Below are 14,054 nucleotides of genomic sequence, written 5' to 3'. Positions count from 1 at the left end.
TGCTGTCCCTACCCTGATAATGTCACCTTCTGTCAGATGGGCCATACAAGCATTCTCATTATCTGCGGTAATTCTTCCCAAAGAAAACCTTATCGGTGCCCGTGGCACATATGTGCGTAGGACAGCAACTGCAGGAGACGCTGGCACAACCAAGTCCCAGCAGAGTCCAGCAACAAAGTCAGTGGGACAAGGCTTGGGGGACCTGAGATTTTTCTGGAGCTCTGCATAGACTTACTCACCCCACCCCGACGTGCTCTCCAGGGAGGGACTGTCCCCCTACACATTGATACCCAGCTCTGCCTGCTGTGGCTAGCTGTGGCTGCCACACTAGGGAAATTTTGATGGGCAGGGTTTGAAAGCAACTGAGAGCAGGGTGTGCTAGCATAGAGCATGTTAAGTAGCCAGGTCCCTTCCATCTGAAGAGAAATGAGCCAACACAGGCTGACAAAAGGTCTGGACACAGCTCAGCTTGCCCTGTAACAGAGCAGTGGAACACTGAGACATCAGCCTCATTTCTGTCCAAACCACTCCTAAACCTCCTTCTACCCCACCACAATAACCAGTAAACAGAGGTAAGAAACAGGGAATCTGCTTGTTCTATATTTACCAGTCACATAAGAACCATATGTGCAGAGTTTTAATAGTCCAGTGGCAAAGCCTTCAAAATCGGAAGTGTCATTTCTTCTGTCATCTGAACTATGTAAATAAAGGCCATGACTACATGCATTTAAATGTAGGTCAAAGTCTTACTGACTTGAAGACATGATGTCCAAAATAAATTAATTTATCTGGGACTGGAACATGAAAGACCTTGAAGAAGGCAATACAGATGACTGTCACTGCATCATTGTTCATATTTGTGACTTACAATGCTTTCCTCTGTAAATAAAAAGAATGAGAAAATGATCCAGTTTAATGTCTGCAGACAAAAAAATCACTGTACCTGCCTGCTTTGGAGTGACAGGAAATCCTCTCCCCATGTCAGCAGCAGGACGCTAAGGGCCAGCACAGTTCACTGCAGGGCACAGGCAAAGAATGGACAGTTCCTTGTTATAAATGTACTGATTGCAACAGACGTACCCCACTGCAGGCCTGTGATGCCAGCACCAGCAGCACAGCACAACACACTTTCTTTGCTCTGGGAAGCCATGAGACAAATGCAGACATTTGGCGGGCCAGTTACAACAGCCAGAGAATATGTTTTCCAGCAGCACCTCCCCTTCTTTGGGGTTTTAACTTAATGATATGGCCCTAGTCACCTAAGCCTGTGTTCATCACCTGAGCTATCCTGTCTGCCTCCCACAAGGTTGCAAAACCCAAGCGATCTCATGTACTTGGTGAGAAAAAGCTTGAGACATTTGAAGTAGCATCAAGATTTATCAGTTACGCCTCATATAGAGTTCTTGCAATTATATTCAGAGATTAGTGTTCATCTCATATCTAACTCAGTGGTAATGATACTAAAATGTATTTTTGCAGCAACGACCCCACCTCCCTTATTTTCCATCAATATTTACAAGAAAATGTAAACTGATAGCAATGCCTGTTGCCAAGGCAGACTAGTTTGTCTGTTGCCTCAGTGTTGTGAAACTGATGTTGTGAAACAGCAAGTGAAAGAAGCCTAGCCCAAGACACAAAAGAGGTGGTTTGTGCTACTGACTTGAGAAAGAAAACTGTCCAGACACTTTAAAGTAAATAATGCACTGGTATCTTTTAACTTATTTCTGTAATTATTGCCAACCACATACTGATTTCGAATCTTTATACTGTACAAAACTGCCAGCAGTGAAACTTGGCATAGAATTAACAACTGAGAAAGACAGAGAAGATGAATCATGATCACATGGATACAGCGCTGCACACACTTAGCGCTGAAAGCTGTATGTTTTGTAAATGTGGACTAGCCATGCAAAATTTCAGTATTCTTTCAATTACAATGCATTCGCATGTTTTAACAACCTGTAGCATAAGAACAGTTCTATCAAACCCATTTTGGAGATCAAAATTCAAAGATCTGGAAAGGAATATGTATTAGAGTCTATTAGAGCAATTAGTATCTTGTAAGTAATGTGTGAAGGAAGCATCCTGTGTTTAGACAAGCTGAACTGATTTCAACAAGGATTAAATTGGTTTAAAGGTATGCATACTCTGTGTCTACACTACTTAAAATTAAGCCAATTTTAAAGTCTACTAAGATCTATATGATCTGTACAAACACTTACATGAAGGTAAAACATGCATTTAAAAACACACAAGAATGAAGACTATGTCTACATATGATACTTACTTCAGTGTGTGTAAAAAATGACCAAGGGGGTTGATAATGTATCCTTTACTCACATAAATCACTCAAGACTACCTATTTAGAAAAATCAAGTTCAAAACATGTCTCTAGCATCATATTCCTCTAAGTTGCTCCAGTCATGATAATAACATAGTACTTTTATTAAACCCTGAAATGGCTTTATCAAAAAGAGACTTGGAGCCTAATTTAAGTGGTTTATTTTCTGCCAAACCATGTATGGCTTTTTGACATAGCAGGGAAAATTTCAGGCTTAATGCATCTCTCTTCATGATGTACTTTAAGAAGGTAGAATGTACTTTTAAAAAGGTAAAATATATTTTAGAAGGTAGAATCTCTCACTAAGTAAGAACAAAGAGCTGTAAAAAGGTCACAAGGCCCTGTGAAACCAGACACGTGGTATAAACGATAAATGCCTTGCTAATGAATATACCCTTGAAGAAGAACAGAAGGCTGATAACAAGGGACATCCCACCACAGGAGACACCAAAACCATCTGAAAACCAGACAGCTGCTGGATAAGACATAAAGTCAACAAAAATTTGCAGTAACTGGGGGAAAGGTAAAGGTGGTGGTTTGAGATCGTGACAACCAACTCAATTGGAGACCGAATTGGACAACACACACACATCCCCACACACACACCCCCCGGTGTTGGAGCATGTGCACATCAATTAAAGGACCTTGTAACTTTAAATGAAAGCGAGAGACTGTACTAACCAATAGAAAATGTTAAGATAAAGTACTAACCAATAATTATAATTAAGGGTGTGCATTTCTGTTTTGAACCGTATAAATATTCCTAAGAGTTTTTAGGCCAGTGTGCTAGCTTTGTGGATTACCACCTAGCACCCATCTCTGCAGAAATGAAATAAATAGATAATACCTCTACTCTGTGTGTATATTGACATCTGCACACCGGGCAAACAACCCTGCTTTGGGACAACATTCTCAACTTGTTTCTCATTGTACCAATTACACCAACAGAAAATTGAGGGAATAATTATCCACATGTCTAGAAAAATAAAATAAACAAAGAAAGGCTTTTTTTTCCTGCAGGAAAGCACTTGAAAACACTTTATTTTTGAGGTAGTCTGATGCACAAGAAAGCATTATGTTCAGGGAAAGGAATTTGCAATTTATATAAGATCAGACTGTTCTTACAGCACATTGCTGGTACACAGCATGTGGTGCTTTGTCTGAACTTTATTGTTAGACCATATTGGCTTCAGCTCCACTCTTCTATAATATACCAGATGCTGTTAGGGGCAGAGGGACAGAATTAGGGAACATCCATCATCATTACAAAGTTTGGAATAAAATTTGCATTGGAATAAATGTGAAAACATATTCATATGGCACATATTAAAGGCAGAGGAAGGTTAATTTTCCTTTAAAAACATAAAGTTACACATGGATATAGAGATGTGAGAAGGCAGAGGTGTTTAGTCTAAATAGAAGTCTTTTTTATATTAATGTGATTGTTCATGGTGAAACATACTTTCCTGGACTGAAAAAGAGAATACAAAGTTCACAATCTTCCATTTGGCCAAGATGTATTTTGCAAAATACTGAAAATGGCCTACAAAAAGTTTTATCATTGCCTGATGCTGCTGGAATGAGCTAAATTAGCTGTTGTTCATGATGATAGCTGTGTTTGAATGCCTCCTGATGTCCCATTGTTCAGGGAACACTGAATAGGTTACTCAAATGGCCATGAAATTTGTCATATCATAGTTACTTAGGAAGTACTTATTACATAAGTGCATGCAGTGTTTAACAGGATCCTGAAAAATCTTTAGGATTACCCATGAATCAATTATAAGACAGATCCTCGAGTCCTGAAGGAGGTTGTAAGGAGGTGGGTGTTGGTCTCTTTTCCCAAGTAACAAGCGATAGGACAAGAGGAAATGGCCTCAAGTTGCACCAGGGGAGGTTTAGATTGGATATTAGGAAAAATTTCTTCACCAAAAGGGTTGTCAAGCTTTGGAACAGGCTGCCTAGGGAAGTGGTTGAGTCACCATCCCCGGAGGTATTTAAAAGACGGTGTAGATGTGCTTAGGGACATGGTTTAGTGGTGGACTTGGCAGTGTTAGGTTTATGGTTGGACTCAATGATCTTAAACGTCTTTTCCAACCTAAATGATTCTATGATTTTATGATTACAAGAGCACATTATATCTGGATTTCTTTAACTTGATTTGAAGGCTGTCCAGTTAGCTGGAATTTCAGTGCAACAGGCTATTTCATCTTTCAGGAAACTCATCACTCTCAGCAGGTTGAACCTGCTCTGCTGAAAGCACTGCTGAGGACTTCAGATGTGTCTGTGCATAGCATGCTCCTGGCAAGTTGTGAGCCAAGAGGAACAGAGTCGCTCTCCTGGACTCCAATTTACTTGATGTACATGCATGATTAAGCATCATTAATCCTTTTGTTGACTTGGAGTAAAACACTACACATTTGCATTTTAATATACACAATGAAAAAAATCTGGAAGCACATTTGTGTATATCTATTACAAAGTTACACTTCAGATTATGTTCTTGCAAGCTTGTGGACCCAAACACTGGAAAATTGGATTAAAAATGTGCATGATCATAAACTTGTGTGCTGCTGTAGGTGCAAGGCTGTAACAAGGGCATCATGCACAGTTGATAGCACGTTGCACACTGATCACGGAGAAGATGGGATAGCCCTACAAACCAGAGGCTTATGCTGAGCTGGTAGGATTGTGTGACTGTGCTGTGTTCTGCAGTTCATCTTATTCTGTCCTTAGACAAGAAAGTACCTCGGGGCCTTCAATACCATAAGCCATTCAGGACCAAATCAATACTTAGGGGAGAAAGAAAAGGAGGAGGAAACACAGCACAGATAAAGAAGACTTTGAGGCAATAAAATTCCAAGACAGAAAAGCAAAAATAACATGACCGGAGACAGAAAGCAGGCAGATCAAAGGTCTGAGTCTTATCTTTTATAAGAGAACACATATTTCTGCGTGGTTTGAACCTGTGTGCTGTGATCATAAACATATGTTTACAAAATTTCAGAGTGTTGTTTGACCACACTTTGGGGAGCAAATTTGAATACTAATAAAAGAGAAAAGTGATGAAGAAGATATAAAAATGTATCTTATTCACACCTATTGTGTATTTACTACTTTCCTTTGATTGATCAGAGGATGTAGTTAAAAGGGGCAGAGGGTGTAGTTAAAAGTATTAAACATTTTCTCTCATGCTGTGAGCAATCTTTATGATTAATTATAAATGTTTTATTATATGAGAAAACAGCATAATCTACTGGGGTTGTCAAAACATGAAAGGCTTATATGTTTGTGCTTTTCACTTAATTCCAGCTTCTTTTACAAGAATGATCTACTGACATTTCCCACTTACAGTGGGAAATTTTACAATCTAAGTATTTCAGACAGGAATTTCCTCTAATCTCAGTGACTGGCTGTGGAAACATTAGCCATACACTTGGATTTCCTCAGACCAGTCCTTTACATCTTTACATTTATTTAGAGACCACTGATGTTATGACAACTGCAGTAGTAATTCTATATTAATAGAAATTATAACTTGCAGCCTTTTTTAAAGATCTGCAAGGTAACCAGCCCCACAAAATGGAGACAGCCTTATGTTTCTCTTCTCTGAGAGTATTTGTGTGCTAAAAAATATGAAATAGAGTTCACACTCATCCTGAATCATCAGTAGCTAAGTCAAACGCTTCAAAAGCAAATGGGATAAAATAATGCTGCGTGACCAGTAATAGAAATGACATGTTGCTAAAATGTCACCATATGTTACTATTTTGTACGCTTCAAAAGCAACATTCCAGCCTTTACAGGATGAAAAGTAGAGACATTTTTTTTGGCTTTCAAAGTGTCATTTTCAATTCCTCACCCACTAAAAATTTGAAAGTTTTAAATTAGTTCAGAAAGGCATCATGTTTGTCTTTTAGTTAACAGCACTTTGTCAGACAATGGATAGAACATGTTCTGACAACTGGAAATTGTCAATGAGAGGAACCCAACAGCCTAACATCTATTGCTATTTCTTGGATTACTGATTTGAGAAAAGCTGCCTCTGCAACACTCTGACTTCAGACCACTGACTCCTGGAGTGCTCATTCCCTGCTACGTTCCAAGGAATGAGGGATTGCATGGAAACGGATCACAGTAAAACTGCAAATCTGTAATTTCCTCAAACAAACCCCAAATGTCTCTTATTTTACCTGATATTAGAGATTAACCTGGACCTTTTAGGGAGCCACCATGGGACTGACAGGGACCTATAGCCTCAAGGCAATAATTGGATCATTGACCCAGGGCCACACCTTGAAAAAGAAATGAAGTGAGGAGTTTATCCGGCATCAGCACAGCTGAACTGATAAACTGCTAGGAAGTGAACAAGTCCTGATAATTATTTATGAGTCATTATTGTAATTAGGTAAAAATAATTTCCCTTAAAAGTAGTTTCGGGGAAGCCCAGTTTTATACATACACAGAATAATTGCAAGGCACTCAAAATAGGATTCAAGGACTTTGTACCCTATGGAAACATAGGTAAATCCCAGGTGAGAGCCTGCTATTGACTCTCTGGTGCTCACTGGAAGACATTCAGCCATATTTTTCAGCCATTATAAGGCATACCAACATTTTTGACTGTTAAACTGGTGGCTCCACAGATGGTTTCCAGCATATCCAGGCACTGAAATATTGGCAGCTTTACAACTAGATCAGACCCAGGGAATGAGATTACAATGCAAGGCATGAAGGCCTATGCAGTATCTGTCCTCCCTCCCTGTGCATGTATTGGACCATTGAGCCCTTCAGTGTCAAATGTACTGTTGCAGCTTTCCTGAAGGTAATTGAGGCACATGACTACCTAACCACAATTTGATCTATATCTGAAAAGGCCATATAATTTAGGATTTTCAAATATGTGTTTACATTCATGAACCTAAATCCATGTGCAGCAATTAAATAAGTAGTCTGATTTTCAGAAATTAATTCATTTGATTGTATAGTGCTCACAATCAGTAGCCCTTAAACTGCATATCTTATAGAAGAGCCTGTTTTTTAAAATAACTCTGTTACAAAAGTCTCTGTAGATTATTTTTCAAGTATTTTACTCATTATTAAAGAGCTAGATGGGATTATGCATAACATGAAAATCCATGACAACCTTTGGTTAAGTTTAAGCCTATAATGCCACGTTGATTCAAATATCTTAAAATGTTGATATGGTCTAGTCTGCTCAGTTCCAGTCCTCACCCATGCACGTACAATTCGACTGTCATTTGCATTTCTCTGTCCTACAGATAGAAAATGTAAGGTTACATTATTTATAGCTTTCCCTACTGACCAAGTACATTTAAAACAGAGGTAAGGACAAAATTGACTAATTCATTCCTGATAGTAAGTCCACTCTCTGTATTTACCTGTGTAAATGCTATCCATTAAAATGCAGTTTATTTTAGCTAACTGAAAACATAAGTTTAAAAAAATTAGAGGGCAAAGTAAATGATGAGAGTTTATACTTGTTATCCAGCCAGGAATTAATAATCCTGGTGCCTTCTTTGAAACAGAGTCAGGAGTTCAGTAGGTTTATGGGAGATGACTGGCATTATTTGCTTTATTGTGGTGCTTGAGGGTTACAGCTGAGACACAAGTCATAGAATCATAGAATCATATAATGTTTCAGGTTAGAAGGGACCTTAAAGATCATCTAGTTCCAACCTCCCCTGCCATGGGCAGGGACACCTCCCACTAGACCAGGTTGCTCAAAGCCCCATCCAGCCTGGCCTTGAACACTTCCAGGGATGGGCCCTCCACAACTTCTCTGGGCAACCTGTTCCACTGCCTCACCACCCTCACAGTAAAGAACTTCTTCCTTATATCTAATCTAAGTCTACCCTCTTTCAGCTTGAAACCGTTACCCTGTGTCCTATCATCACACTCCCTGATAAAGAGTCCCCCCCCATCCTTCCTGTAGGCCCCCTTTAGGTACCGGAAGGCTGCTATAAGGTCTCCCCGGAGCCTTCTCTCCTCCAGGCCGAACATCCCCAACTCTTTCAGCCTGTCCTCATAGCATAGGTGTTCCAGCCCTCTGATCATCTTTGTGGCCCTCCGCTGGACCCATTTCAACAGGTCCATGTCCTTCCTGTGCTGAGGACTCCAGAGCTGGATGCAGTACTCCAGGTGGGGTCTCACCAGAGCAGAGTAGAGGGGCAGAATCACCTCCCTCGACCTGCTGGCCGTGCTTCTTTTGATGCAGTCCAGGATATGTGGTTGGCATTCTGGGCTGCAAGCTCACATTGCCAGCTCATGTTGAGCATCTCATCCACCAGCACCTCCAAGTCCTTCTCCTCAGGGCTGCTCTCAAGCCGTTCTCTGCCCAGCCTGTATTTGTGCCTGGGATTGCCATGACCCAGGTGCAGGACCTTGCACTTGGCCTGGTTGAGCTTCATGAGGTTCGCACGGGCCCACCTCTCAAGCCTGTCCAGGTCCCTCTGGATGGCATCCCTTCCCTCCAGTATGTTGACCATGCCACTCAGCTTGGTGTCATCTGCAAACTTGATGAGGGTACACTCAATCCCACTGTCCATGTCACCGACAAAGATGTTAAACAGCACCAGTCCCAGTACTGACCCCTGAGGAACGCCACTCGTCTCTGGTTTCCACTTGGACATTGAGCCATTGACTGCAACCCTTTGAGTGCAGCCATCTAGCCAGTTCCTTATCCACCAAGTGGTCCATCCATCAAATCCATGCTTTTCCAATTTAGAGACCAGGATGTCATGTGGGACAGTGTCAAACGCTTTGCATAAGTCCAGGTAGATGATGTCTGTTGCTCTCCCCTTATCTCCCAGTGCTGTGGCAACATCATAGAAGGCCACCAAATTTGTCAGGCACAATTTGCCTTTGGTGAAGCCATGTTGGCTGTCACCAATCACCTCCTTATTTTCCATGTGCCTTAGCAGAGATTCCAGGAGGATCTGCTCCATGATCTTGCCAGGCACGGAGGTGAGACTGACCGGCCTGTCGTTCCCCATGTCTTCCTTTTTTCCCTTTTTGAAAATGGGGGTTACATTTCCCCTTTTTCTGTCAGCGGGAACTTCACCAGACTGCCATGACTTTTCAAATATAATGGAAAGCGGCTTAGCGACTTCATCTGCCAGCTCCCTCAGGACCTGTGGATGGATTTCATCCAGTCCCATGGACTTATGCACCTTCAGGTTCCTCAGATGGTCTCGAACCTGATCTTCTCCTACAGTGGGCGCTTCTTCATTCTCATAGCCCCTGCCTTTGCCTTCTGCAACTTGGGCGCTGTGGTTGGAGCCCTTGCCAGTGAAGACCGAGGTGAAAGAGTCATTCAGCACCTCAGCCTTCTCCATATCCTGGGTGACCAGGTCTCCTGTCTCCTTCTGGAGAGGGCCCACATCTTCCCTAGCTTTCCTACCAGAAACAGTGAGGCAATCCCTGCGCCAAAGCATTTTCAGTCTCAGATTGCAAAGATGCAAGCGCTGTGACAGTCTGTGCTCCCCCTGCGAAATCCTTGGCTCCCTGCATCACAGGGTGGCTGAGCTTAGTTTCCCTGGGTGTCCTTTGTTGTCTAGCTGATTAACAGGACTCTGTGGTCTGGGTACCCACGCTAACACTTCATGTCTGCAGTCCAGGCTTTCTAAGAGTCTGAACAAGCAAGCTCTTCAGTTCAGTGCTTTCTCTCTCCAGACAAACAATAGCTGACCCACATAGCACATTAAACAGCTCAAGAAATATGTAAATCACACAACAACTTCTTTCACATTTTTACAAATTTGGCTTCAGCACTCTGAGATCAGGATCTCTACTGACTAAAGGGTTCAGAATCCCTTCTCTCTCACTGACTTTCTGAACACATTTTATCTCCTAAAATGTGTGATAACTTTCTAATCTTTTCTTCCTTTAAGAAATTACCTTTCTTTCATTATCTTAAGTCTTTAGATGACTCATTAAGTTAATCAGCTATTTTGTTAGCTGTTCAGATTTAGACTTCTTTTGTCTGGATCTATCTCTTTAAATGAATATGTTTCCATGTGAAGAAAGATCTCCTAACTACTCACTTTGCACATATCCACTCAGTTCATATCCTAGATCATCTCCATGGGACACTGAAGCCCCTACATCATGAATCAAGAGACGCCTTCTAGCAGTTCCTTGCCAGAACAAAACCCATCATCTCAGAACCTGGTCTCACATGAGGACACCTTATTTTATGATAAATAATGTAGCCCATTGCCTTTTTACCTTGGAGCTCTCTATTGCACATTATTATTCTACTGAAATTATACTGGAAACACAAACTCTCCAGTGACTGCAAGTAAAAATGCATCTTTCTGTAATAAATTTAAAGCTGTCAAACTACACACTTATGTGTGTGCTCAAAAGCAGGAAAACGCTTGGTGATTGCTTCCTACAGCCCTGATGAGTGCTCAAGCTGTAGGGAGAAATTCTAGGACAGCTTATGTGACTACCTGATTCCAGTACAAAGCTGGATGGTCTGTGCAGTCACATTCAAACCTGGGGCTACGTTATTAAGCATAAAAATGTTTTTATGCTGTAACATTTCTTTTAAAATTGCTGATTTGTGATGCCAATTTGTTTCCTCTCTTCTCATTTCTTCACACAAATCTCCAATTTCCATGAACAATGTTGTGTTGCAGAGAAAGACTTTTAATGATGAGAGCATCTTATATATCTTGCACACAAAAGGAATCAAATCACAATTTTAAGGCTGTCTAAAGAAGCTAAATAGGAAATACTCTATTGAAAATGACAGCAAATAATAACCAAATTCAATTTCCAAACAGAACCCAATGGCTGCTTAGTAGATGCAGATTTGTGACCATCAGAAATTATTCATGTGTCTTTTATTCACATCAGGTCTTTAATTTTGTTTTTAATAATCTGTAGAAGTAACTTTATACAATAGACTATATGCTAAAAGCCTTCCAACTTCTTTCCTTTCAATTTCTCTAAGCAATGTTGACATGACTGATAATGAAAAATGCTAAGAACATGAAGATATAGAGAAAGGGAAAAATTACATTCAAATGTAACTTTAAAAGTTCTCATTAACCAAAAACAACCCAATATTTTAGTAATCAAGCTTGATTACTAATGCTGAAGGCCAGACGTTCTGTGGAAATTTAGTCTAGCAATCTTTTTTTAATGATTCACCCTGGGAAGGAATCACAATTTCTCAAAGGTCACAGGAGCAGGGCATGCACATTCAAGAAATAAATCCTTACTGAATATTTATGAAAGAAAGAATGCCTACAGCATAGATGCTTCTTGTGCTTCAATAAGAAATAGTATTGGAGTCTAAAATCCCTCAAAAATATGAGATAATGGTCCTGTAAGTCTAGTCCTCTAAGTACAAATGAGCAGAGATGCAAACCAATCAAGGCTCTTCCTTGAGTAGGGAATCATAGAATCATAGAACCTTCCTGGTTGGAAAGGACCTTTGAGATCATTGAGTCCAACCATACACACACAAAAAAACCCAAACCCCTACAATCTCTGCCACTAGAGCATGCCCTGAAGTGCCACATCTAGACATTTCTTAAACACCTCTAGGGATGGTGACTCAACCACCTCCCTGGGCAGGCTGTTCCAGTGCCTGACCACTCTTTCAGTAAAGTAATTCCTCCTAATATCTAACCTAAACCTCCCCTGCCACAACTTCAGACCATTTCCTCTGGTCCTGTCATTATTCACCTGGGAGAAGAGGCCAACACCCACTTCTCTACAACCTCCTTTCAGGTAGTGGTAGAGGGCAATGAGGTCTCCCCTCAGCCTCCTCTTCTCCAAGCTAAACATGCCCAGCTCCCTCAGCCTCTCCTCATATGACTTGGTCTCCAGACCCCTCACCAGCCTGGTAGCTCTCCTCTGGACACGCTCCAGCACTTCAATGTCCCTCTTGTACAGGGGGGCCCAGAACTGAACACAGCACTCGAGGTGAGGCCTCACCAGTGCCGAGTACAGAGGCACGATCACTTCCCTACTCCTGCTGGCCACGCTATTCCTGATACAAGCCATAATGCTGTTGGCCTTCTTGGCCCCCTGGGCACACTGCTGGCTCATGTTAAGCTGGCCATCCACCAGCACCCCCAGGTCCTTTTCTGCCGGGCAGCTTTCCAGCCACTCTTCCCCAAGCCTGTAGCGTTGCTTGGGGTTGTTGTGACCAAAATGCAGGACCCGGCACTTGGCCTTATGTCCTGGTTCCGGTGGGGATAGGGTTAATTTTTCCTGGTATTCCATGCCATGTGAGCCACGCCCACCCTGAGCTGCCGGGGGAGGGGGCAGGAAGTTGCTGCTTAAAAGCGGGCTGGGGCGTCCCGGGTGCGGTCTGGCTGGCGAGCGGCGGGGAGCGGCGGTTCCATAATCGCGTTTGTATATTCCCCTATCCGTGTTGTTGTTGTTGTTTGCCTGTTCCCTTTACTGTCCTGTTAAACTGCCTTTGTCTCAACCCAAGAGTCTTGCCTTTTCTTACGATTCTTCCTGTATTAGGAAGGCGCGAGCGAGCGAGTGGCACGTGGTTCTTTGTTGCCGTCTGAGGCTAAACCACGACAGTCCTTTTGGCGCCCAACGTGGGGCTCGAAGGGTTGAGATAACTGGTCATCATGTTGCTTGGTTTGTTCTCATGGCTGTGTTACATAAATTCCTACATGGCTTATGTACTCCCTGCGATGCTGTTTACCATGTCTGGAAGAGGGATGAGGATTATCATTCTGCTGTCCTGTGCGTTATCTGTTTATGATATGATAACATCACTGTTCAGACGGCTATTTTGGGGTGTTTATGTGGTTTTGCTGTCCTGTCCGTACATTGGACACCATCTCTCAGAATTTGTTAATAGTTTCCCCAGCCCTTTTGCCTCCCTTTTCTCCTTCGGGTCAGGTATGACAGCTTTTGAGAATTTTGAATATCCTTGGGATACTCAAACCAGCGTGTTCCTAGTGCTATGTCTCCTGAATACGTTCCAGGTCTTGTTTAGGGTTAAGCGACTATTTAAGACTACCACCCGGAGATCTCCTCCGAGGCTGGATAGTCAGGGGTGGCATGGCATGTGGGAGAGCATGGGCAGGTACCTAGAGAACTACTCACCTCCAATGGTCTGGGACTTCACCCCTGAACAATTACAGGACCCTGATAAAGTGGTAGAATATTTGAAGGGAAAATGCTGTGGCTATTCTAGAGAGGCACAACTCACCGCGCTGTGCTGGGCCCTGGCCAGTATCTACCAGGCACTGCTCAGAATTATGCAGCACCCTCAAGGGGAAGAGATGGAAACCAGACCAGCAGCCCCTGCGGCTGCTGCAGCCCCTGCGGCAGCCCCTGCGGCTGCTGCAACCCCTGTGACGGACACTGCGGCTACTGCAACCCCTGCGGCAGCCACTGTAGCTACTGCAATCCTTGCGACAGACACTGCGGCTACTGCAACCCCTGTGGTAGACACTGCAGTTACTCCAACCCCCATAGCAGCCACTGCCACTGAACCAGGGAACCAACCCGTGCCGGTATCAGTTGCCCCCATACAGAAGAAGAAGTACACAAAGAAATCAGTTCGCTTAGTAAGAGATGATGATGAACCAGGGCCATCACGAGAGCAGGAGGAAGAGGCAGAACCAGAGATAATTACTCGATCCCTATCCTTGAGTGAGCTGCGGGATATGCGAAAAGATTTCAGCTGACTTTCAGGCGAGCA

Source organism: Larus michahellis, chromosome W (genome assembly GCF_964199755.1).
Source record: "Larus michahellis chromosome W, bLarMic1.1, whole genome shotgun sequence".
Lineage (NCBI taxonomy): Eukaryota > Metazoa > Chordata > Aves > Charadriiformes > Laridae > Larus > Larus michahellis.
Note: the sequence above shows the minus strand (reverse complement) of the source record.